Here is a 23,719-nt window from a genome sequence, read left to right as displayed (position 1 = left end):
CTTTTGACATTGCTTTCATTATTCTTTTAACACAATACATCTTTATGTCCCTGAATTTTTCTCCAAATTCAATGGCTTTGAAGATCACAATATGCCATTACCATCATATACCATAGTGTTTAGCTACCTCCCAATGGTAAGCACAGTTTGTTTCCAGCTATTTGTAATTACAAACAATAAAGCTATGAATATTTTTGCATATTTAATTTTGGGAATGGTGGCTGTATTCTTGAGGGTATTGATCCATTAAAATAACTGGGATCAAAAAGTATGAAACATTTAGTAACTACCTGCACACTTCCAAATGGTCTTCCAGAACAGCTGGTCTACAACTCTACCAACACTGAATTAATGTCTTCCCATAATAATTCCAACATTATCTTTTTTTCCATCTTTGTCAATTTGGTGGAAATAAAGTGATGTTATTTTAATGAGCATTTTTTATTAGTGATTCTGAACACTTTTTCTGTTCTTTTGAAGGGTATTCAATATCATTTGAACATTGCAACAATTAAAAATTAATAATAGATGGTATATAAAACCTTCTGTCCATTTGGGAGTTCAAAATTTTGAAATCACAGTAGTTATTAGGGGTAAATAATTCAGAATTATCTCAACCTACTTACCTTTAAAAAAAAAACAATTCCAGGGGGCAGCTGGATAGCTCAGTGGATTGAGAGCCAGGCCTAGAGACAGGAGGTCCTAGGTTTAAATCTGGCCTCAGACACTTCCTAGCTGTGTGACCCTGGGCAAGTCACTTAACCCCCATTGCCTAGCCCTTACCACTTAGGGCTCCTCAAAAAAATAAATAAATAAACCAATCCCAACTATTTATTAGCAAATAAAAAAGATCTTTCTAGTCTTATTCTTTTCCATTTACTCTGCAATTCCATGACACTGGTCTCCTTATTGTTCCTTAAACATAACACTATTCTGATTCTGAACTTTTTTACTTCCCTGTCCCCAAAGCTGGAACTGGAACTGAATCACTCCTCCTCATCTCTGGCTTCTAGCTTCCCAATATTCCTTCAAGTCTCAACTAAATTCCTTTCTTCTGTAAGATACTTTTCCCAGGCCTCCTTAATCTTAAAGTCTTTCCTCTTGAGACTATATATATATATATATATATATATATATATATATATATATATATATATATATATATATATATATATATATATATATATATATATATATATATAATAACTGTACATAACCGCTTGCAGGTTTTCTAACCCATTAGATTGTGAGCTCCTTGAAAACAGAGAATAGTTTTTGCATTTCTTTGTCAGGTTACCTAGTTCAACCTGAACAACAACCAAAAAAAAAATTCTATAAAACCCAACATTCTTCTGGCTTGTGCCTGAAGAATTTCAAATTAGAACTTCCACTGCCCAATGAAAAATCCAATTTCATATCTTGCAACAACATTTTTTTCGCCCAAATTCTGCATTTATTCTTTTTATTTATTGCTTTTATTTTTTTATTCAGTCCTGTCCTCTGAACTCCACAGCATAGAAGGTATCATTTGGCAAATAGACACATATATACAGATTATGTTCCTTGTGCTTCCATTTTTCAGTACATTCTCTGAGATCAACATTCATGAGTTATTCTTTAAACATTAAATCTGTGGCTGTATATAATGTTCTCTTGGTTCTATTCATTTCACTCTTCATTAGTTCTTTCCAAGTTTTAAAAAAATTAATCTGCTCATCATTTCTTTTTTATGACCCATATGAAGGTCTAAATAATATATACTGACTTCAAGGCAGAGGAGTGGTAAGGGCTAGGCAATGGGGGTTGCCTAGCAGCTGCCCCTGCTCATTTCTTATGGCAGAGTAGTATTCCATCACAATCATAAGCTACCATTTGTTCAGCCATTCCCCACTGATGGACATCCCCACAATTTCCAGTTCTTCATCAACACAAAGAGTTGTAATAAATATTTTGGAACATATAGGTTCTTTTCCTTTTCCCCGTTTCCCTTGGGAAACAGACTCAACAATGGTATTTTACTATGGTATCTATGATAGTTTTATAGCATTTTAGACATAATTCCAAATGATTCTCCAAATCAGCTGGATCAGTTCATAGTTCTACTAAAGGTGTATTAGTGCCCCAACTTTTTCATATCCCCTCCAACATTTGTCATTTTGCCCTTTTGTCATTTTAGCCAATCTGGTGAATGAGATGATACCTCGGGAACTGTTGTGGTTTGCCTAATTAGTAGTGACATAAGATTTTTCCACATGCCTATATATGGCTTTGGTTTCTTTATCCAAAAATTGTCTGTTCATACCTTCTGTCCACTTATCACATGGGGGATGTATTTTATTCCAATAAATTTGACAAAATTCTCTCTATATATTTTAGATATGAGACCTCTATATAAGAAACTGTCTATAAAACTTTTTCCCTCCATTTTTCTGCTTTCCTTCCAATCTTGGTACCATATTTTATTTGTACAAAAGTTTTTCAATTTAATGTACACAAAATTATCTATTTTACATCTCACAGTGTTTCCCATCTCTTATTTAGTCATACATTCCTATCTATAAAACTGACAAGTATATACTCCCTGTTTATCTAATTTGCTTGAGATCCCCTTTTATATTTAGATCACTATTCATATTTTGATCTTCTCAGTGAATGGAGTAAGATTATTGGTCTATTAAGGTAAGTTATTGGTCTATACCTAGTTTCTGCCAAACAACTTTCTTGTTGCCCTAGCAACTGTCATCAATCTATATTTTTATAAAATACAAGGTTATGATAATCTTTTACTACTATTTGTTGTCTGCTGTGTTCCACTGATCTACTTTTCTATCTCATAGCAAGTAGCAGATAGTTCTAATAATTACTGCTTTATAATACAGCTTAAAGCCTGGTATTACAAGACTTGCTTCCTTTACATTTTTTTCACTAATTGTTTTGCCGTTCTTGATCTTTCATTCTTTCAAATGAATGTTGTTATTATGAACAATCTATGAACAATTAATATTTATATATTTAGATCTGCTTTTATTTGTGTAAAAATTAAGTTTTATAATTATGTTCAGGCCATTCCTGGCTTTATTTTGGCAGGCATACTCCCAGATATTTTCTTCTTTCTGTGGTTATTTTAAATGGAATATCTCTATTTCTTCTATATATTACTGTATTTTGTTATATACATACATACATACACAATTTGTTAGTAATATATAAAATTGTAAATGATTTGTGTGGGCTTATTTTATATCCTGCAACTTTACTAACATTGATAGTTTCAACTTTTTAGTTGAATCTCTAGGATTTTCCATGTATACCATCTCATCATCCAAAAAGAGACTGCTTACCTCTTTGCCCATTCTGATTCCTTCAATTCCTTTTTCTTCTCTTATAGCTATTGCTAGCATTATTACTAGAATACTACTGGTGATAATGGACATCCCTGTTTCACTCCTGATCTTAAATGGAAAGACTTTTAGCTTATCCTCATTACATATAATACTTGCTGGTGGTTTTAGGTGGATGCTTTGTATCATTTTAAAATGGAAATTGATATATGAGTTATAGAACTTTTTCATATACTTATACTTAGCTTTGATTAATATTTTGATTTTTAATTTTTATTTCTTTATATTAAATTTAAAAGGTTTCATACAAATAAAACTAATGTAGCCATAAATAGAAGGAAAACAGAAAACTGGGGAAAATAATTTATAGACAGTTTCTCAGACAGAGGTCTCATCTAAAACAAAGAGTGAACTGTCAAATTTATAAAAAACATGAACCATTTCCCAATGAGTAGTCAAAAGATATGAACAGTTTTTAGATGAAAGTTTTTCTCCAACTCTAGCCTAAATCTGCCTCTCTGAAACTTCTACCCACTGCTACTGGTTTTGCTCTCAGGGACAAAATAATAATAATCTTTAATCCTTTCACACAAACACTTGAAAGTGTGAATTTTGAAAGTCTCCATCTTGGTCTAGCACCCAAAATTGTGCACACCCACACTACACGGGCATGTGCTAGTCAATGACAAAGCAGAAATAACTAACTGCCCACCTGGGCTGTCCTAAGCCAAGCTAGAGCCAACCATTGGATTTTGTGAGACACAGGAAGTGAGGTAGGGAACAGCCTCTGGAATTCGCTCACTTCCTGTGGGGAGAGGGAGACGCCAGTTGGTGTTAGGAAGAGTTGGTGTTAGGAGCTTGGACAGAGAGGACGCCCGCAGACAGCTTTCCTTCAGATCGGTCACGTGAGTTAAGGACTGATTCTTTCCACCTGGGCCTTTGGGCCTAAAACTCCCTCTGCCTTGGTCAGAGGTTGAGTAGCCCCTTTCCCTTTTTCTCTTCTCTCCTCTCCCTATCCTTTTCCCTACTCCCAGTGTGATTAAACCTCCATAAACTTCATTCTGACTTGAGTGTTTCATTTTTTAGGAATTTCATAAGTAAATTCCTTGGCGGCCATTGTTTAATATTATATAAATCCTGTAGCCACATTCTTAACCATTACAATATTATAATCTCTCCCATCTCCCCTAAATTTCCCCATTACAAAAGTCAATCTGTTCTCTCTAAGTCTTCTTTTCTCCAGACCAAACATCCCTAGTTCCTTCAACCAATCCTAAGAATATTTTTATCTTTGGATAATATTAATTATCTTCTTCCTGTTTTTCAGAAAACAGTATGGTTTGACCAGAGTAATATAGAGAATTAATTATTACCACCTTTGGGCTAGATGCCATGCCTCTATGCAGACGAAACATTAGCATTTTGGGCTGGCACATAATCATTTTTTTCACCCACTGAACTTTGTGTTCATTAAATATAATCTCTGACAGGGAGCATACATTCCCTCCCTTTTTCACTCCAAAGTACAAGGTATTCTCTTTGTAGTGCTTCCTTGTCTTATCCTTAAGTGGAAATGGAAATTGGAGAACTGTTTAACTGAATTTACTAGAGCAGTGATTGATATCCATCCAGATTATGACTCAGGAAACACTGGATACAAACAAAAATGCCAGATATTCTTGAGTCCCATTGTAACAGACAAGGTAGTAAAATATAGATAGGACATTTTATCAACTGGAAAGGACAATTAAATTACTCCTACAGAGAATCACTTTATGTATACAGAGGAACCACTTGTCCTGTGAGCAATCACTAAAAATGTCCAGTTAATTTAAAGTGGTTAAAAATAAAATTAAAATGAATTCCACATGCCATAATCTACCCAAAAGTCTGCCCAAAAGGAATATAAGATATACATTAATCTAATTCAATTTGCCTAGAATTCCTAATTCCCGACTCCACCTATTACTGAAATCCTAACTCTAGTTGCAAATACAATATTTCAATTTTTGTCTTTGTATCTCTGTTACATAGAAGAATGCATAGAACAGGAATGATTAATAAATTCTTGCTGACTGATAGTATACACATGCTTATATATAGAAGAGATCTTGAGGATCATGGTCAACTGGTTCACATAAAAAAATAAGAAAACTAAAGTCCAAAGATTTTAAGTGACTTTTGCCAAGATCACAAAGTCAAAACTCAAATTCAGGTTTTCTATATCCATATACAAGAGTCATAAGACTTTGAACTACAGTTACACAGATTTTAATTTTCATGCTAAATTATAATCTTGGCACTAAAAAAACTATGTCTCACACTTAACAGGAACAGTACAATGCCTTTTATGTATAATAAGCATTCAATAAAACTTCATTGAATTTCTGTGATCAAGAGCTCCATACAATAATAAAAGGATACCTTCAAGTGACTATGGCTATTTGGAAAACATTTGTTGACCAATATATTTTTATTTCAGAATGTTAGTAATAGCAGTGATAACAGTACCAATAGCAATAGACATTTATATAGTATTTTAATGTTTTAACAAGTGCTTTATCCATATTATCTCATTTGAGCTACCCAAACCTTGGCAGGTAGAAATAGGACAATTATAATCCCCATCTTATATAAAAACAAACAGGCTTAGGTTTAAATGATCTGGCCACTGTCACATGTAGGAGATGGAAGAAGAGTCTGATCATCAGTCTTCCTCATGGCTAAAAGCTATTCAGTCATTTACTCAGCCTTCACAAAAAGTTCAAGTCATAGGCACCAAGAGTTCTATTAACAGGTGGATGGGCAACCTCTGAGTTTGTCAGAATATATCTTGGATTGGAATTGCAAGCAGAACACTTTGAAGTGTTTTCAATAAACCCAAGGCTTTTTGATGCAAAAATTCACTTTTATAAATATCAAATATTCTTCCATTCATGCTACATGGATGCTAATAACAAAAATTGTTCATGACCCAAAGGACAAGGCAGAGATATGTGTTAACTGCCAAAGATATCTAGTAAGATACACAATCAAAAAATGAGGTCAATTAGTCATGTAGCAAGAAAAGTATAACACACTGATAGACCAAGTACAATACAAATATCTACAGAATGTTCTAAAATCAAGAGGAAGTCCTTGAACAAACTGGATAGATTCTCTACATACAAGTCTTGGGAGAATAACCACAGGTTACAATTTAACTATGGGGTAAGGAAAGAAGAAGAGAGGGAAATATCCATATTGATTAGATCACAAATTCATTGAAGAACACTATTTGAAACACAATTCCTGTTCTATGATTGTGTCTAAGTTTTAATGTCTAAATCTATTTCTTATAAGAGTTGGGTTTTTTAATTAATTTTTTAAAGTATTTAAACAATTACTATATACGTGATTTTTTTCACCTAACTGAAAACACCAATGGCAGAGAGAACAGATGTTACCAAATATTTGATAATATGAAAAATGTTCCTTTCAAACTGCCTTCAATTTAAATATTTGTTTACTTCTACAATGGGTAAAAAAATAAGTTGAAGACATAGTTTCTGCCCTTAAAAGACAATATAAGGAGGCAAACAGGTGTCACAGTGGACACCAGGCCTAAAGTCAGGAGGATCTAGGTTCAAATGTGGCCTATGACAGTTGCTAGCTGTGTGACTCTGGAAAAGTCACTTAAACCCCGTTTGCCTAGCCCTTGCCCCCTTCAGTCTTAAAATTGTCATGAAGACTGAGAAAGGTTTGTTTGTTTTTTTTAAAGTAACAGTAAAACATTCATGTACACATTCTGAATAATGTAAGCATAGAGAATTACCTAAATAACTAATGATATCAAGAACTCAATTTTGTAAAGCCAAAAGAACCAAAGGTTTATTTTTCCTTCTGTAAAATAAAGATGGAGGTAAATTGCATAAGTTCAAGAGTTTATATTATGGATAAGGTTCAAAGTTTGGGAAATGAGTCAGTCACTCAGAATTTATTAACCCCCTACTAAGTGCCAGGCACTGTAGCAAATGATATTTCCTGCTCATAAAGAGCTCACAATCTATTTTTTTTTTAAACCCTTACCTTCCGTCTTGGAGTCAATACTGTGTATTGGCTCCAAGGCAGAAGAGTGGTAAGGGCTAGGCAATAGGGGTCAAGTGACTTGCCCAGGGTCACACAGCTAGGAAGTGTCTGAGTCTAGATTTGAACCTAGGACCTCCTGTCTCTAGGCCTAGCTCTCAATCTACTGAGCTACCCAGCTGCCCCCTAAGAGCTCACAATCTAATAGGAGACAACAAGCAAACAAATGTATTCAAATAAGCTATATTTGGAATATACAAGGAAAAATAATAAATAATCAACAAAAGAAATGCATTAGAATTTCAAGAGGTCTGGAAAAGATTTCCTATAGATGGTGGGACTTTAGTTAGGAACTGATAGAAACCAGGAAAACCAAGAGGTTTAGATGAGAAAGGTGATCATTTCAAGGATGGCAGACACCCAGAGAAAATGTACAGAATGAAAAGATTTTGTGTCTTGTTTGAAGATCATCAAGGAAGCTAGAGTGGTAGAGAATAAGGTATAAGCCAGAAAGGTCAGGGTAGGGTGCTAAGCTGTGAAGGGTTTTGAAATCCAAAGAAAAGATTTTGTAGTTGATCCTAAAAATGACATGAAGGCACTGGAGTTTTCTGTGATTGGGAGGTGACAATCAGATCCTTTCGCTTTAGGAAAATCACTTTGATCCCCAAATAAAGGATAGATTGGAGTGGGTAGAGACTTGAGGCAAGTGGATCCACCAGAAGGCTACATACAGTCCAAATGTAAGATGAGTAGGGAATCAAAGGGATAGCAGTGTCACAGGAGAGAAAGGAGGTAGTAGGAAGTTCTTACAAAGGTGAATTCTACAGACCTTGGCAACAGTTAGTTAGATAGGGGGAGGGGAGTACACAATGACAATGATGACTGAAGGATTTAGGTAACAATACTGGGACACTGGAAGGATGGTAATTCCCTCTAGGATAATAGGCAAGATGTTGGGGGAGAAAGATTGTTTTGGGGGAAAGATATATAACAAGTTCACTTTTGGACATGTTGAGTTTAAGATGTCTATTACACATCTAATTTGACATGTTTGAAAGTCAGTTGGAAATGTGAGATTGGAGGTCAACAGAAAGGTTAGGGTAGAATAGGTAGGTGTGAGAATCATCCTTTCCCAAGGAATATAGTTTAGAAAAATTGGGACTTTTCCCTCAAAAAGCTAAATAGTCTTATTAATACGTATTCTGATAACCTTGTCCTCATTAATAAAAATATAAATTCAAGGTGAGGTGGTAATTAAAAATAAAAATACAATTTAATAAAAAGATGTAGAACTTATAAAACAAAAAAATTGGGGAGTAATTATTGACATTACAAAGTAACAAGTATTTTTCTCTTAGGTAATCTAAATTTGTAATTACTTGATAAGGTGGGGGGGAGGGACTACAACTGATTAGCATTTATTAAGTACCCATTATGTACAAGGCACAGCACAAAAAGAATACAAGTCAACTCAACATATTTTACTGATAAAATTTGAGCTCTCAACTTTCCTAGAGAATATCTAAAATAGTGTTGTTTAATCATCTCCTCCTATCTCATCTTAAAGATCACTGAATACCAACCTAAGGAGTTTAGACTTGAGAAATGACCCAAACATATTTTTTACCAAACTATTTTGGTAGTATGGTAAAAAATGGATGAGATGGGCTATAGGGAGAACAATCAAGAAATCTGTTATAATCTAGGTTAGTGATAAGGACTTCTACTTTTTGGCTGCAAGAGAGAAACAAAGGAGTGCTTAAGCAAACTCCTAGAGCATCTTTCAAGGCATTATGATTTGGCAAGGGTAGAAAGAGAGGAAACAAGGGCAACAGGGTATCGTGGACATCCTAATTTGTCACAAAAATGTTTGTGTCAAAGCATGCAGAAAGGTCAAGAAGGATTAAGATTAAGAAAAGGCCATTAGATTTTGGCAATTAAGAGATTACTATTAACTTTGACCAGAAGCCAGACTACAGTTAAAAACAGAATGAACAGAAAGGAAATAAAGGTTCCAATTATAAATGGCTTTCTCAAGTTGCATAGCCACAAAAAGGATAGTGGGATGGCAGAATCAAGAATCAAGGTGTTTTTATAGTAAAATCAAATGAGGGATATTCAAAGATGGGAGAGACATCAGAGGTTTGTAGGTAGCACAGAAGCAGCAGTAGACAAAAAGTAACTGGAGATTATTAAGGGTGAGAGTGCTGGAGAGGTAATCTATTGAGAAGAAGATAGGATGGAATGAGGTCACATGCATTTAAAGGTTTGCCTTGAAGAGAAGGGTCACTTTTTCATGTAAAGCAGGGTAGGAGGAAGAGATAGTAGCACTGTTACAAGTTGAGGAAATGAGAGAGAATAGAGCACTCAATGAGTAATCTCAAGTTTTTCAATGAAATATAAAATGAAATTCTCAACAGAGGAATCCTGGGCATTTGGGGAAGTGTAAGGGCCAGAATGTGAGGGGTTAAAATTAAAGGGTTGGACCAAATAATTTAAAGAGTATGGTCGCCAGGAATTATTACTCAATTCCAAATGATTTTTTATGATAATTTATTTACAAAAGGAGAAAGAATGAAAGTGAGAAAATCAGAGCAAGGATAAGGATAAAATATCTAACCTAACACACTAAGTATTTTGCTCCAGCCCCTGGCACAACCCAGGCAGGGCTAATTAGGCCTCAGCCAGAGGGGCCTCACCCTTGATCCCAGGGCCAGTAATGAATAAAGCAAGGGCTTCAGCCACCAAGCCTCTCCCAAGAGGGAAGGCCTCTCCTGAGGCTAGTCCCTCCAGAAAATCCAGGAAAGGGAGAGATTTAAGAACAGTCTAACCAAGTCCATGGTCTCAGGTCCAGTAAGTAGATTCTTCACCAGCCTCCAACTCAAACTCTGAAGCACAAAGAACTCTCTCTCACAGAAGTTGTAACTCCTTTTAAAGATGTTCCTTTGCATCACTTCCTGTGCCTTCCTCTACTTTACATGGACCAATTATAGTCTATAAATTTTCTTAGGACTGCAGACAGTGGGTTCTGATTTATCACCGACTTTCACACACATAGGTCACAGACCTCCCCCATTTAAAGATCAGTGGGTGTATATGCTTCTGGTGATTAAATCTAAAAATGAGCAAGTGAGAGTTAATCCCATCTTCACAGGAGGGAGGGAGGAAACAGTTTGGGAAAGCTGTTTCAATGAATAGAATAGTTTAAGGGCTCAGTTGAAATTATTTAACATAAATTTATAGTGGACTCAGATTTTTTAATTGTTATTTCCCATCTAATCTTTCTGTCTTTCACCATACTACCAAAATAGTTTTAAACATAAATATTTGTCATCTCTCAAGTCTAAACTCCTTAGCCTGGTATTCAATGATCTTTGAGATAAGATAGGAGATGATTAAATATAACTAACAGTATTTTAGATATTCTAAAGGAAAGCTGAGAGCACTCAAATTTTATCAGTAAAATATATGCTGAACTGACTTGTATTTTTTCCAAATCCATTCAGCAAGAAGAGACTAGGCATAGAGGTAACATGGTCTGCATAATCCAAGGCTGGGGTGTAAGAGGGCATGCTTGGCAAAAGTAATTCAGTTCAGGTGCTTACAGGAATATTAAGATGTATGTTGAAGATTCCTAGTATGAAGGCAGGAGTTGGTGAGGAGAAAAAGTATGTGAGAACAAGGCACTGAACTCCCTGAGAAAGGAAGGAGTGTCCTGAAAGTCCACAAATAACACCTATAAGAATCTTAACTGTGATAGCATAAAGTCTAGAAGGGGCAATGGAGAGGAAAGGACTAATTCCTTCCATGACAGGGGAAAGGGAGGAAAAAAGGGGGAACAGGGAGATACGGGAAGAATGAGGACTAACTAGTGCTGGAAAGTCTGATCAGAGAGGCCATATAATCAAGATGAAGCCAGGTCTCAGTAATAAGTGCAAGATAGAGGGAGGCCAAAAGAGGAGGGCTGATGCAGGGAAGAAAGCAGAGGTCTAAGTAGACAGGCTGAATTTAGGACACCCTGGGAAGTCTCTGGGGGAAGGCCACAAAGGCCAGCCAGGACTGGCTCCCTATGAAACAATGTTTACTATGAAGTTGCAGAGGCATAAACAGAAGCCACAGATGCCTGGCTAAGACTGGATCAAGGCAAAACTTGCCTCCCTGGGAAATTTCAGAGGCAAAAACAAAGGTTGCAGGCAGGGGTCTAAAGGATCAAAGAAACACTCCTGGGGGAAGATCCAGAGGCAAAAAACAAGGGGCCCTGTTTCATGAAAGCCTTAACCATCAAGTTTCACTTTACTCCCCCCACTTAATTGCTTTGTCCATTGCCTTGGCCTTGCCTCTTTCCTCAAAGCAGTATAACAGGAACTATAATCTATACTAGCACTATACCATCTGTTAAGCTTCACTTTAATTTTTTTTAAAAGGTTAGCTAAATTACTTCACAGCTGTCTATACCTGCATACCAGTCCCCTTCAAACCCTAACCAGCTCTCCCAGAAGGTTATACCTTGTAATCTGTGCAGCAACAGGCAAAAAGAATTCTCAGATGGAGAAAATCTATCAGTGCAGGCTGAGACTAGAAGCTAAATTAGCACTGCACTCTATTCATTATGCCATTTTAATAACTCATTTACAATAAAACTTATCAAATGACTAATACTGGGGGGGGGAGAAAAATTTTAAAAAGAAAGAGGAAGATATAACTTTTAATGGAGTGAGAAAAGACAGGGCTTGTCAGTTGATTAGATAGGAAGTAGGGGTAGAGAAAAGGGGAAAATTGAAAAGGAATGAACCTTAAAGAAAACCTAAAATTAAAGGGAATCTATCAATCCTTTTCGCCATGAGTTCTTTTAGAGTAGAACATAAGCCTATTTTCATATCTGAATTGACAAAAGTGGAAAGAGCATTGACTGGAGGATCTGGGTCTAAAATCACACCTGTCATGATTACTACTTGTGGAATGCTATGGGAGAGAGAGGAGAGAGGGAAGAAAGAAAAGAGGAGCATAGGAGGGAAGGGAGAAAGGGACTATTCTACTCCCACATCAAATACTGCATTCAACAGTGACTAGTTCTCTCCTTCACTACCAAACTTTTAAAAATATAGTGGTACCTTGACAAACCAGTTTAATTTGTTCCATGACCAAGTTCGTAACTCAATTTGCTCATGTTTCAAATCGAATTTCCCCATTTAAATGAATGGAAATGCAATTAATCTGTCACAGCCCAAAAAAACATTAATTTTTTTTGTTTTATCTTTTAAAAACAAAAATGTATTTTATAAATAACAAATAAATATACTTATAGGTAATAAGAAATAAACTTGCTTATGAAATGTTATTTACCTTCAAGGTCAGACGAAAATGTTGGCAGAGGTTTTCATTTCATGTGCTATCGCTTAACATAACTTACTCTCTACACACATACTACATTTAAATGCAAAATTGACCTTACGCATTCCTTATGATATATAACTTTATTGCTAAACCTAATTGCTACTTTTTTATTTTACTTATCATTTTCTTCATTGAATTTTGGCTATTTTGCCACACTTTCCTGGATTTCACATGGAAGTTTGTTTCTTACTCACTTTCAACTGTCCTCCCACAGCTCAAATGCACAACCTGTTTCAACTTTTTCTGGGTGTGTCTTTTCAATAAACTGTTTATTTTTTCCCCAAATCCTCAACATTTCCTTAATCTTGCTTTTGATGATTACCTTATCCACCTCGATTCAAATATCAGCTTATTACTTAGAGCAAAAAATTCCAATCATGGCTAGTCAAATCTCAAATTACTCATGACTTAAGGTGCTTGTGTATCAAGGTACCACTGTATAAGTTTATACTTCCTTAACGAGCATTAGACTCAGCTCCAGGCTGGAGGGCCTGGAACTGCCAAATCCAAAGGCCTTTTCTCTCAGAATATCACAAAACCAGGGGGCAGCTGGGTGGTTCAGTGGATAGAGAGCCAGGCCTAGAGACTGGATGGAGGTCCTGGGTTCAAACCTGGCCTCAGACACTTCCTAGCTGTGTGACCCTGGGCAAGTCACTTGACCCCCATTGCCTACCCTTACCACTCTTCTGCCTTGGAGCCAATACACAGTAGTGATTCCAAAAAAGAAGGTAAGGGTTTAAAAATATACATATCACAAAATCATTCCCTTATAGCAGAAGAGAATTAAGCGACCCCAATTGACACTGCAAACTGAGTATGATGGCAAACTCCATTCAGCAGCTAAGAGAAGGTACATTTCTTCATCCTTTCTCTAGGACCAAGACTGACCCACACAATTGGGGTTTGGGGCTTTCTTTCTGTGTGGTTTTCATGTATTTTAATTTAGTGATGATACATATTGCTGTTTTGATTCTACTTCACTTTGCATCAGGGCTTACATGTATTTGTATGTCAATCAATAAACACATTGAGTGCCTCCTATGTGCAAAGTACTAAATTAAAGAAAACCAAGACAGTCCTTGCCCTTGAGGCACTCACAAATCTAATTACGAAGACTCACTTGCAAACAACTCTGTACAACCAAGTTAAATTAAGGATAAATAGAGAATCATCAACATTGTGAAGGCACTAATATTAAAGAGATTGGGAAATGGTTGCTGTAGAAGGTAAGATTTTTAGCTGAGGCTTGAAGGAAGCTAAGGAAGCCTGAAAAGTGGGAATGAGAAAGGTGAGATAAACAATAAAAATTCCCAGAGTCAGGAGAGGGAGTTTCTTATTCAGAGAAAAACAAGGAAATCAGTGCCAGGGGATGAAAGAGTACATGGAATACAGAAGGAAAAGGAGGTAGTTTAAGGAGTAAGACTGTAAAGGTAGAAGGGTGAGCAACAGGTTAATAAAGAATTTTTGAAAGCTAGAGGATTTTAGTAAGAGGAAGCCACTGGAGTTTAATGAGTAGGGGTACATCACAATAATATTCCAATTTTTTTCTGCAGCTTTTACTACCAAAAAAGTTATTACTATTCTGATATATATGAAATCTTTCTTCTGGTATGTGGTCTTGGGGGTAATACCTAGCAGCATGTTCTGTGGGTCAAAGAATTATAAATTGTCTTTCAGAACGGCTGAATTAATTCACATATCTTCAAATGGTTTTTGTTTTTGCAGTAATTCACACTGTTGACCACTTCCTTCCTCATTCTTCTACTTCTCTAACCTCTTCCTTAAGTTTCCTTTTCTGAATTCCTTCTCCAAAAACCTCCCTCTTACTGTATTTTCCCTAAGACTCTGGACTCTCTTCAGGCTCCTTCTGAAAGGAGGAAAAACTATCATTTTTAAACTTAAAAATTTAAAAAAATTCCAAGCTCAATGTGTACAAGAATATCCTCTCTATCCTTTAAATCTGCTCCTCTTCCTCACGTCTCTATTTTTGTGAAGAACACCAATTCTTAGTTTATCAGATCCAAAACCTCGAACATATCTTTGATACCTCCCTCACTTTTCTCTACAAACAAATACAATTCTCTCACACATTTTTTCTCTTGCTCCTCCAACCCCACTTTCCACTCTCACTGCAATCAGTCAAGTTCAGGCCCTCAGAAGCTCTTGCCAAACTACATTAGGGCAGCTAGCTCCTGCAGAGGACAGATATCTCAGACACAGCCTGTGATCCTGGGCAACTGACTTAACCTCTATTTGCCTCATCGCCTCACCTATAAAATGGGGACACACTAGAGAAGGAAATGGCAAATTACTCCACTATCTCTACCAAGAAAACCTCATGGTCAAAAAGTCCACAGGGTCAGAGTTGGACAACTCAACAACACTACATTAAGAATTTGCATGTCTCTTCCTTTCCTGTCACACTCCCTTACAGTTTTCTAATGTACAATTCTCAAATGTTCAAAAATCTTCAGTGAGCTCCACATCCTGACCTAAGGAAAATATCTAAACCCCTTAAGGGGGCATCCAAAGCTCTCCATAATCTGGCTTCAACCTGGCTTTCCAAACTTTTCATATTACTCCATGCTTTGTCGAAAAACCCCTTTCAGGCTCTCCCACTTCTTCAACCTTTACTTCAGTTTTACATACATATAATATCTCTCCTCACAATTCTAATTAAAATTTTATCCATTATTGAAAACCAACCACAAATGCTTACCTTCTCTGGTCAACCATAAATGCTGCCTTTGGTTGAAGGGGATTATTTTCTTCCTCCGCTGAATTCTCATAGTACTTTGAAATTTACCTCTAATGTATTTAGCATCTATTTTAAATAAGCTATTTGTTTTTAAATATCAAAGAAAATTTAATAACATTCTCATGGGGAGAACTTGCCATATGCCCCTTAAGATCCATCCAAGGCACTTTTATCTTACCCATGTGGACTGTTCTCCCAACAACCTATTTATACCTGTTTATTTTGTGCTGCTCTTCTCCATATATTCCAATACATACTCCACAGGAGAATCTTCCCAACATGCTAAGGGTCTTCCTTTCATTCCTTCATAATGCTTATATGTGATTGGAGCACATGGTCATGTACTGCTTACTTTTTAAAACTCTCCCCATTTAAAGGGGGGAAAAAGTGAACATGAGAAGACATTTAAAATCTTCAAATCCTTCATTTCCTTCAAAGGTCCTGATCTCTTCAGCTCTTAGTGCTTTTCCCTCTTTTTTAAAAGTCCCTTGGCCATACTCAAAATAGGTATAGGTTGTCTGCAGAAATTAACTATAAACTCCTTAGAGGCCAAGGAATATTTGACTTTTGTCTTTAAAGTCCTACCTCTAACTGATACACTATTCTCTACTAGCAGCAATGCAATAATATAGGACAATTCTGAGGGACTGCAATTGTTGCCAAGTCTTCTCTCTTACTGGATGTAAAACCTTGAGATGATGAGACAGATGTGGCAAAATTGGAGGAGTGTGTCAGAATCATTCAGGCAGATAGCTTGGTCTGGGGATCTTCTAAACTAGTTCCAGTGGGATATGGCATCAAGAAACTTCAGATACAGTGTATAGTTGAAGATGATAAAGTTGGAACTGATATGCTAGAGGAACAGATAACTGCCTTTGGACACTACATGCAATCCATGGATGTTGCTGCCTTCAATAAAATCTAAAACCTATCATCTTTGAAATTTTCATTTAAATAATTTCATTTAAATAAATAAATTTAAATAAATTTTGCAAGCAAAAAAAAAAAGAGAGAGAGAACACTATCCACATCCAGACAAAAACTCTGGGAGTAGAAATAGGAAAAAAAACATTCCCTTGATCACATAATTCGATGGGGTTAGGATTGGGGATATAGACTCTAAATGATCACTCTATGGCAAATATTAATAATATGGAAATAAGTCTTGGTCAATGATACATGTAAAACCCAGTTGAATTGCTCATTGCCTATGGGAGGGGGGAGGGAAGAGGAAAGAGAAAGAATATGAATCATGTAACCATGGAAAAATATTCTAAATTAATTAAATAAATAAATAAATGAAAAATAAAATAAAGTCCTACCTCTAACACAATCCCTGGCATTTAGTGACTGGCAATAATATATACTGACTGAATATAAAAACTAAGATATGAGCATCTAAATAAATCAAAGTAAACCTAATCTTCATATCACCTTGATTCTTAAAGAAAAATTTTAATGATGAAACAAATAATGGAAAAAACTAAGAACATGAATAAGAGGGGGAAGCATATGAATACAATATTGAATGATTTAATACAATATAAAAAATTGTTTTAAAAAATAAAATAGCCAACTAAAAAAATCGCCCATTATTTCTATCTTCTTGCACTATAAATTAAATTATATGGTAGTAATGGTGAACCTTTTAGACACAGCATGCTCCCCTCCCCCCACAGAGGTGGGAGAAAGGGAAATAGTGACCCAGGTGCTCTGCTCAGGGAGGGAGTAAACACTTCCATTGGGCTGCTGGGGAAAGGAGCTGAAAGCATGCAGTGAAGAGGGTGAAGGGAGTAAATCTGCCCAAGTCCCTCTGCCTTTCTAGTAACTACCTCTAATGCATGTACCCACAGAGAGGTTTCTGTGTACCATCTTTGGAACACGTGCCATAGGTTTGCCATCACCATTATAGGAACTTCAACACATCCAGATTAACAGAACCTGATTCAATTAAAGGGGATGGGGGGCTTGTTTATTATTTTGTTCTTTTAACTATTTATACTAGGGAGATGTGCTTCTGTCAGCAACAATTAGGGAACTTTTTACCTATGACTTCTAAAAATCCTAGGGAATTGTGTCTGAGATATATAACGGTTTTTAACTTACTGGAGTTGATATAGGTATTACATGCCCCCTACAATCTAAACTACCCTCAGACATAATAAATCTTTCTCTTAAACTTCCAACTTCTTATGCCAGAAAATTAGCTTCTCCCCTGAAATCATTATCCTTAGGTATAGCCTCTTGAACCTTGGATACACCTTTTCTCAGTGCCACATAAATTGTCTGCTGGATATCCCCAACAAAATGTCCTTCAGGCAACTAAATATGTCCAAAACAGTCATCTCACAATGCAGCCCTTCAAAGTTCTCATTTTATGTTGAGAGGACCACCAATATTCTTTGTCACCCAAGTTCAAAAACTTGGCGCCAAATCCCTTCCTTTTCCCTTTATGTCCATATTCTATCAGTTGCTAAGATTCTATTTCCATATCCCTTTCATTTATCTCCTTTCTCTCCACTCACAGACTCTACTCTAGCTAAGGTCCTCAACAACCTTCTAGTTGAATCCAGACATGAAAAATTCCCAATATTATATATCTGACAGATGATCATTTGGTCTCTCCTTGAATAAAAGAATGAAACAAATAAGTCCAACTTCTCTTCCACATAACCTAATAATACTTGAAGACAACTATCAACCATCATGTATGTCCCCAAGTTTTCTCCTGGCTAAACATGACCAATTCCTTCAACTAATTCTCATGACATCCCCAACCATCCTGGATCCTCTTCCGGATACTCGCCAGCTTATGAAAGTGCTTTTGAATCATGGCGTGCCAAGAATGAACACAATACTCTAGATGAGGTCTTATAAAGGAAAAGTACAATGGGACTATAACCTTCCTATTCCCCTCTAAGCTATGCTTCTCTTAATGCAATCCATTAATTACCTTCTTAGGCTGCCACTTCACCCTATTGACCATTCTACGTTGAATGTTTTCAACTGAAATACCCAACTCTTTTTCAGATAAACTACTATCTAACCATGCCTCCCCTGACCTCATACTGAAGTTGATTTTGATAAACAAGTGTCAAGGCTTTACATGAATTTCATGTGGCTGAACATTCCAGCCTATCAATATCTTTTTGCACCCTGTCATCCAGTGTGTTAGCTATTCCTCATAGCTTTGTATTATCTGAAATTTTAATGAGCATGTTATCTTTGGCTTCTTCAAAGTCACTGACAATAATCAATCAGCAAGTTCTTAATTAAAAAACTAATAAGTGTTGAGACACAAATAGAAAAAAAAATCCCACTTGAGAAAAAGGTTACATTCCAACAAGAAAGTCAACAAAGACAAGTATGAACAGAATAAACATATTCTATTAAATATATTTAAAAGTAAATGCAAAGTAATTCAATACTCTCAAACTACTATAAAAAAAAGTATTAGTAATTGAACTGATCATGAAAAGCTTCACACAGAAGGGAGTGCCTGAATTACATCTTAAACGAAGATTCTGAGTTTTAGGTATGAAGATTATCCAATGAAAATGACAAGTCAAGAGATAGGGTGTCTCATTTAAGGAATATCAAGGATGCCAGATCACTAGATCATAGTATGGAAGGGGAAAGCATAAGAAGCCTGGGAAGGTAAGAAAGGGCCAAATTATGGAGGGCTTTAAAAGCTAGGTAGAGAATTCATATTAATACCATTGACTGAATGGGGGGAGGAAGAAGAATGACATGTTCAGATCTATGCTTTCAGGAAATTTAATTTGACATCTGAATGGAAGATGGACTAAAGTAAGGAAGAGATTTGAGAGAAGGAAACCAACTGGCAGACTCTTATTGCAATAGTCAAAGCATGAAGTGATGGTGTCCCTGTATTAGGATGGTGGCAGTGTCAGGAGAAATATGAGGAAAGAAAACCTCAGCTCTTGGTAACCCAATTGCATGCTGGGAAGGAGGGGAGATGAGTGAGTAGTGGTTAAGAAAAGCTAACATTTATACAGCACTTTAAGGTTTATAAATGGCTTTATAAATTTATCACACAGGGCCTATTAGGTGCCTCAGAGTTTTAAGAGCCAGGCCCAAAGATCTTAGATTCACATTCACAATACACAGTATTGATTCTAAGATGGAAGCTAACAACAATCTTGCAAACAGGTGCTGTTATTATCCTTATTTTACAGATGAAGAAACTGGTGCACAGAGGTTAGGCGACTTGCCCATGCTAATAAGTGAGGCTGTATTTAAACTCGGGACTTTTTGTTTCCAAGTGCAATGCTTTATCCACCGCCACATCTAGCTACCTGTAAGGAGGATACTTGGGTTCCAAGCCTGGGTGATTGGGAAGATGGTAGGGGGTAGGAAGAAGAGAGAGTTTAGAGAAAAGGATGAGTTCCATTTTGAACATGTGAAGAGGTTGGATAAATAGGTTATAAAGATTAAATCTAACCAGTAGAGTTTATATCTTATTCTAGAAACAATAAAAAGTCAATGGAATTGACTGAATAGGGAAATGACAGTCTGATGCAAACTTATGGAAAACTTCTCTAGCAGCAGTGTACAGAATATAGAGACTGAAACAGATCAGGGAAGGAGACCAATTAGTAGCACAAAGCCAATCACATATTTCTGGGTCCTTCACTTCCCACAATGGCCTAGAGCAGTGAAGCCCAGAACTTTTTAGAGACAAGAATGTCTGTGCAAAACTGCATGTGAATCCTCCCCCTTAAGCCAGACAGGATGGGAGGAAGCACTCCTATTGGGCTGATGGGCAGAGGGGCAGATGATGTGTGAAATGTCCTTAGGTGTGTGTGGAGAGAGGAAAGGGAGTAGCCCCTCCAGCATCCTCCAGCTCCCATGCCATAGGTTCACCAACACTTGCATAGACCAATTACTTACTACTACTGAATTGCTCATAAAACCAATTCTGAAAAAAATATTATATTGATTAATCCATATTTCTTTATATTCTATAAAAGAAAAGTATGATATACTTGACCAAAAAGTTTTACTAAAATTTATGTAATCCATATATACGGTATGCCCTTCATCTAATTATTAAATAATCCTGTCAAAAAAGGAAATGAAAGCAAGATTTGTACAGAAGGAAGCTATTTTGGCTCTTCATGATGACTTGGTAGGTGGCTGGTTCTACCAATCTTCTCTTTAATGTCCTATTCTAGAATTTTCCCACCAATCAAAATCAAACTCAATACCAGTTTTCAGACTTAACTCTTCTCCTTTCTCTTTAAGAAAAAAAAAATCATATTTGCCCTTTCTGAAATCTTGTGCCACTTCTGTTACTTTCCATAATCTTTTAAATATATCACATAGTTACTAAGTAATCCATCTTTCAGTTCTTTCAGTATTTGAATTTGCTCTGGGCAAGAAAGACAACTGCAATAGGCTCCCTAATTCATCTAATTTTCATACTTCTAATTTCTCCCTTCCCTAATCCATCCTACCTACAGTTAACTTGATATTAATAAATATCAAGGTGCTCACCAATGCCTCAAAAGACACACATTTCTCTTTAAAATATTTTTAAAAGGGGGAGGGAGGGGGGAGCGGAAGCAGTTAGGTGACTCAGTGGATTGAGAGTCAGGCCCAGAGATAGGAAGTCCTAGGTTCAAACCTGGCCTTAGACACTTCCTAGTTGTGTGACCCTGGGCAAGTCACTTAACCCCCACTGCCTAACCCTTACCACTCTTCTGCCTTAGAACCAATACACAGTACTGATTCTAAGACGGGAGGAAAGGGTTTTTAAAAAAAAAAGTATTTTTAAAGTTCTTCATAATTTGGCTCCTATATAACTTTTATTCAGTCAACAAGAATTTAAATGTTTTGTGCCTCAGTCTTTGGACTTCAAAGCCACATGAGGATACATCAATAGATGATAATGCACAAAGACAATAGTCATTCTCGGTCACCGAGAGACTACCACTACTACTACTACTATATATACATATGTGCCAGGCACTACTCTAAGAGCTAGAGATACAAAGAAAGATAAAAATAAAGTTCCTATTCCCAAGAAACTCATATTATGAGACATCAATCATGTACATGCAAGATAATATACAATATTAATGGACGGGAAAAGGATTAGACACAGTAGGGGGTTAGCAAGCAAAGGTCTCTGGAAAAAGGTAGGGTATTTAAATTGAGTCTAAAGAAGCCAGGAGTCAGAGAGGAGAAGGCATTCTAAATTTGAAGAATAATAAAGGCTTTTAGACATATGGGAGTGTTGCATGTGAACAATATAGCAAGCAAGCTAATATTTCTGGATAATAAGAGTCCATAAAAGAGAACAAAGTATTAAAAAAAATTAGAAAGGTAAGGAAATTGTAAAGAACTTTTTATTCCAAACCAAGGATTTTATATGTGGCCCTCCAAGTAGCAAAAAACAACTGGAGTTTAACTGAATAGTCAAATGGCATGATCAGACTTTCAAAATATCCCTTGGGCAGCTGAGAGGAGGATGAATTGGAATGGGGAACCTTTGAAGTAGAGAGATCAACCAGCAGGCTACTGAGATAATCCAGATAGTTGAAGAGGACACAGGACTGTGTGGCTAGAGAGAAGGGACCCAAATGAAGAGATGCTATGACTGTCAATAAAATACTAGACTTGTAGAGTGAGGCAGTGAGATAAGTGCAATGAAGAATGTATTAGAGAGAGACTCAACAGAAGGAAAAGTTGAGAAGAGAATGGAGGAGGATGAGGGTTTTTTTTTTTTTGACATATTGATTTCATGACATCTATTCATCCAATTTATATATTTGATTTGTTTAAAAGGCAGATGGCTCAGATAATCAGTAGTAGATTAAAGTAGGATATATATATATATATATATATATATATATATATATATATATATATATATATATATATAGCTTTGGGATCATCTGCATAGAAGACAATTTCGAACCCAAAGCAGCAGCATGATAGCCTAGAGAAAAAGAAGTCTTAAAGCTTGGAGGGGCACTCAAGTTTGTGGGCATGATCTAAAGACACAACAAGAGACTGATTACAAAAATGTTAAGATAGTAGTAGAACCAGAAGAAAGTAGTGTCACAAAAAACCTTGAGAAGACAGTATCCAGGAAGACACTGATTGATAGTGATAAAGGCTACAGAAAGGTGATCAAGAAATTTGAAGACTGAGAAAAGGTTATGTTCCTTATTTACCCAGTGAGTGAAGTACCAGAAATACTCTCCTCACTTTTATCTTCTGGAATACCTAGTTCCTTTCCTTACTTCTACACCAAGTATTCCAAGATACAACCTAATTCCCCCCCCCCCAAATTATTATTTTTTTATTTTCTCATGGACTAATATGTATTATTTCCTACTCTATCATCTATCAACTTTTAAAAGGCAGGCGCTGATTCTGTCTTTGTACTTCCAGTGCCTACTACAGGACCTTACAAATAGTTTATCAAATGATTACTTAATTGAAAATTTTGTATAATTTTTAATCCCCACTTAATAATTTAATTCTTTACTCCAAGCCCAGAAATTTATCATGATCTTTTAAATTGATTATTTTTATACTGGGAAACTTGGAAAGTATTCTACAGATTAAGCTAGAATATTTTCCAGTAATTTTAACCTTTACTTTTTTATAGGGAGCATAACCTTCAAAGACCTAAGAGGAGGCTAATAGCACTTTACAATGCTAAGTATAGGGTACATGTGATTCATTTATATTTAGGTCAAGGAAAGAGTATAAAGATTTAAATCCATGTTCAAAAATGTAAGGAGAAATGCAAGTTTACAGAAGAGTAAATTAAAGCATTTTATTTAGTAGCATTGAGTCAAGATTAGCCTATTGTTTCCCTCTACAATAATTCAACTTACCCCTGTCTATCTAACTTTTCTATTTCCAATTAGGAACCTCTGTAATTAATTAACTGCTTAAGCAGCGGTTAAGAGTGACAAAAGGCAGATGCTTGCTTGCCTTCTCTTTAGGAAGGCTTTATTTCCTAGGCTTTCCTAAACAAGTGGATGCTAAAATACTATCCTTCTAAAACTTGGCATGGTATTGCTACTATGAAACAAGTTAAAATAATGTAAACCACTTCACAGAAGCTCTGCACAACTATAAACAATTTATTAACATTTAGCTTTCAATTTCCATTGTC

At 36.1% G+C, this 23,719-nt stretch overlaps 1 protein-coding gene across 1 annotated transcript in view; it reads right to left on the bottom strand.

Moving 5' to 3' along the window:
- The window catches only part of ADSS2 (adenylosuccinate synthase 2), a 56,671-nt gene that overhangs the window by 30,420 nt on the left and 2,532 nt on the right, over window positions 1-23,719 (bottom strand). The gene's annotated exons all lie outside the window — the stretch shown is intronic.

This window comes from Monodelphis domestica, chromosome 2, assembly GCF_027887165.1.
Source record: "Monodelphis domestica isolate mMonDom1 chromosome 2, mMonDom1.pri, whole genome shotgun sequence".
NCBI classification, from domain to species: Eukaryota; Metazoa; Chordata; class Mammalia; order Didelphimorphia; family Didelphidae; genus Monodelphis; species Monodelphis domestica.
This window is presented reverse-complemented; position numbering and strand designations above follow the sequence as displayed.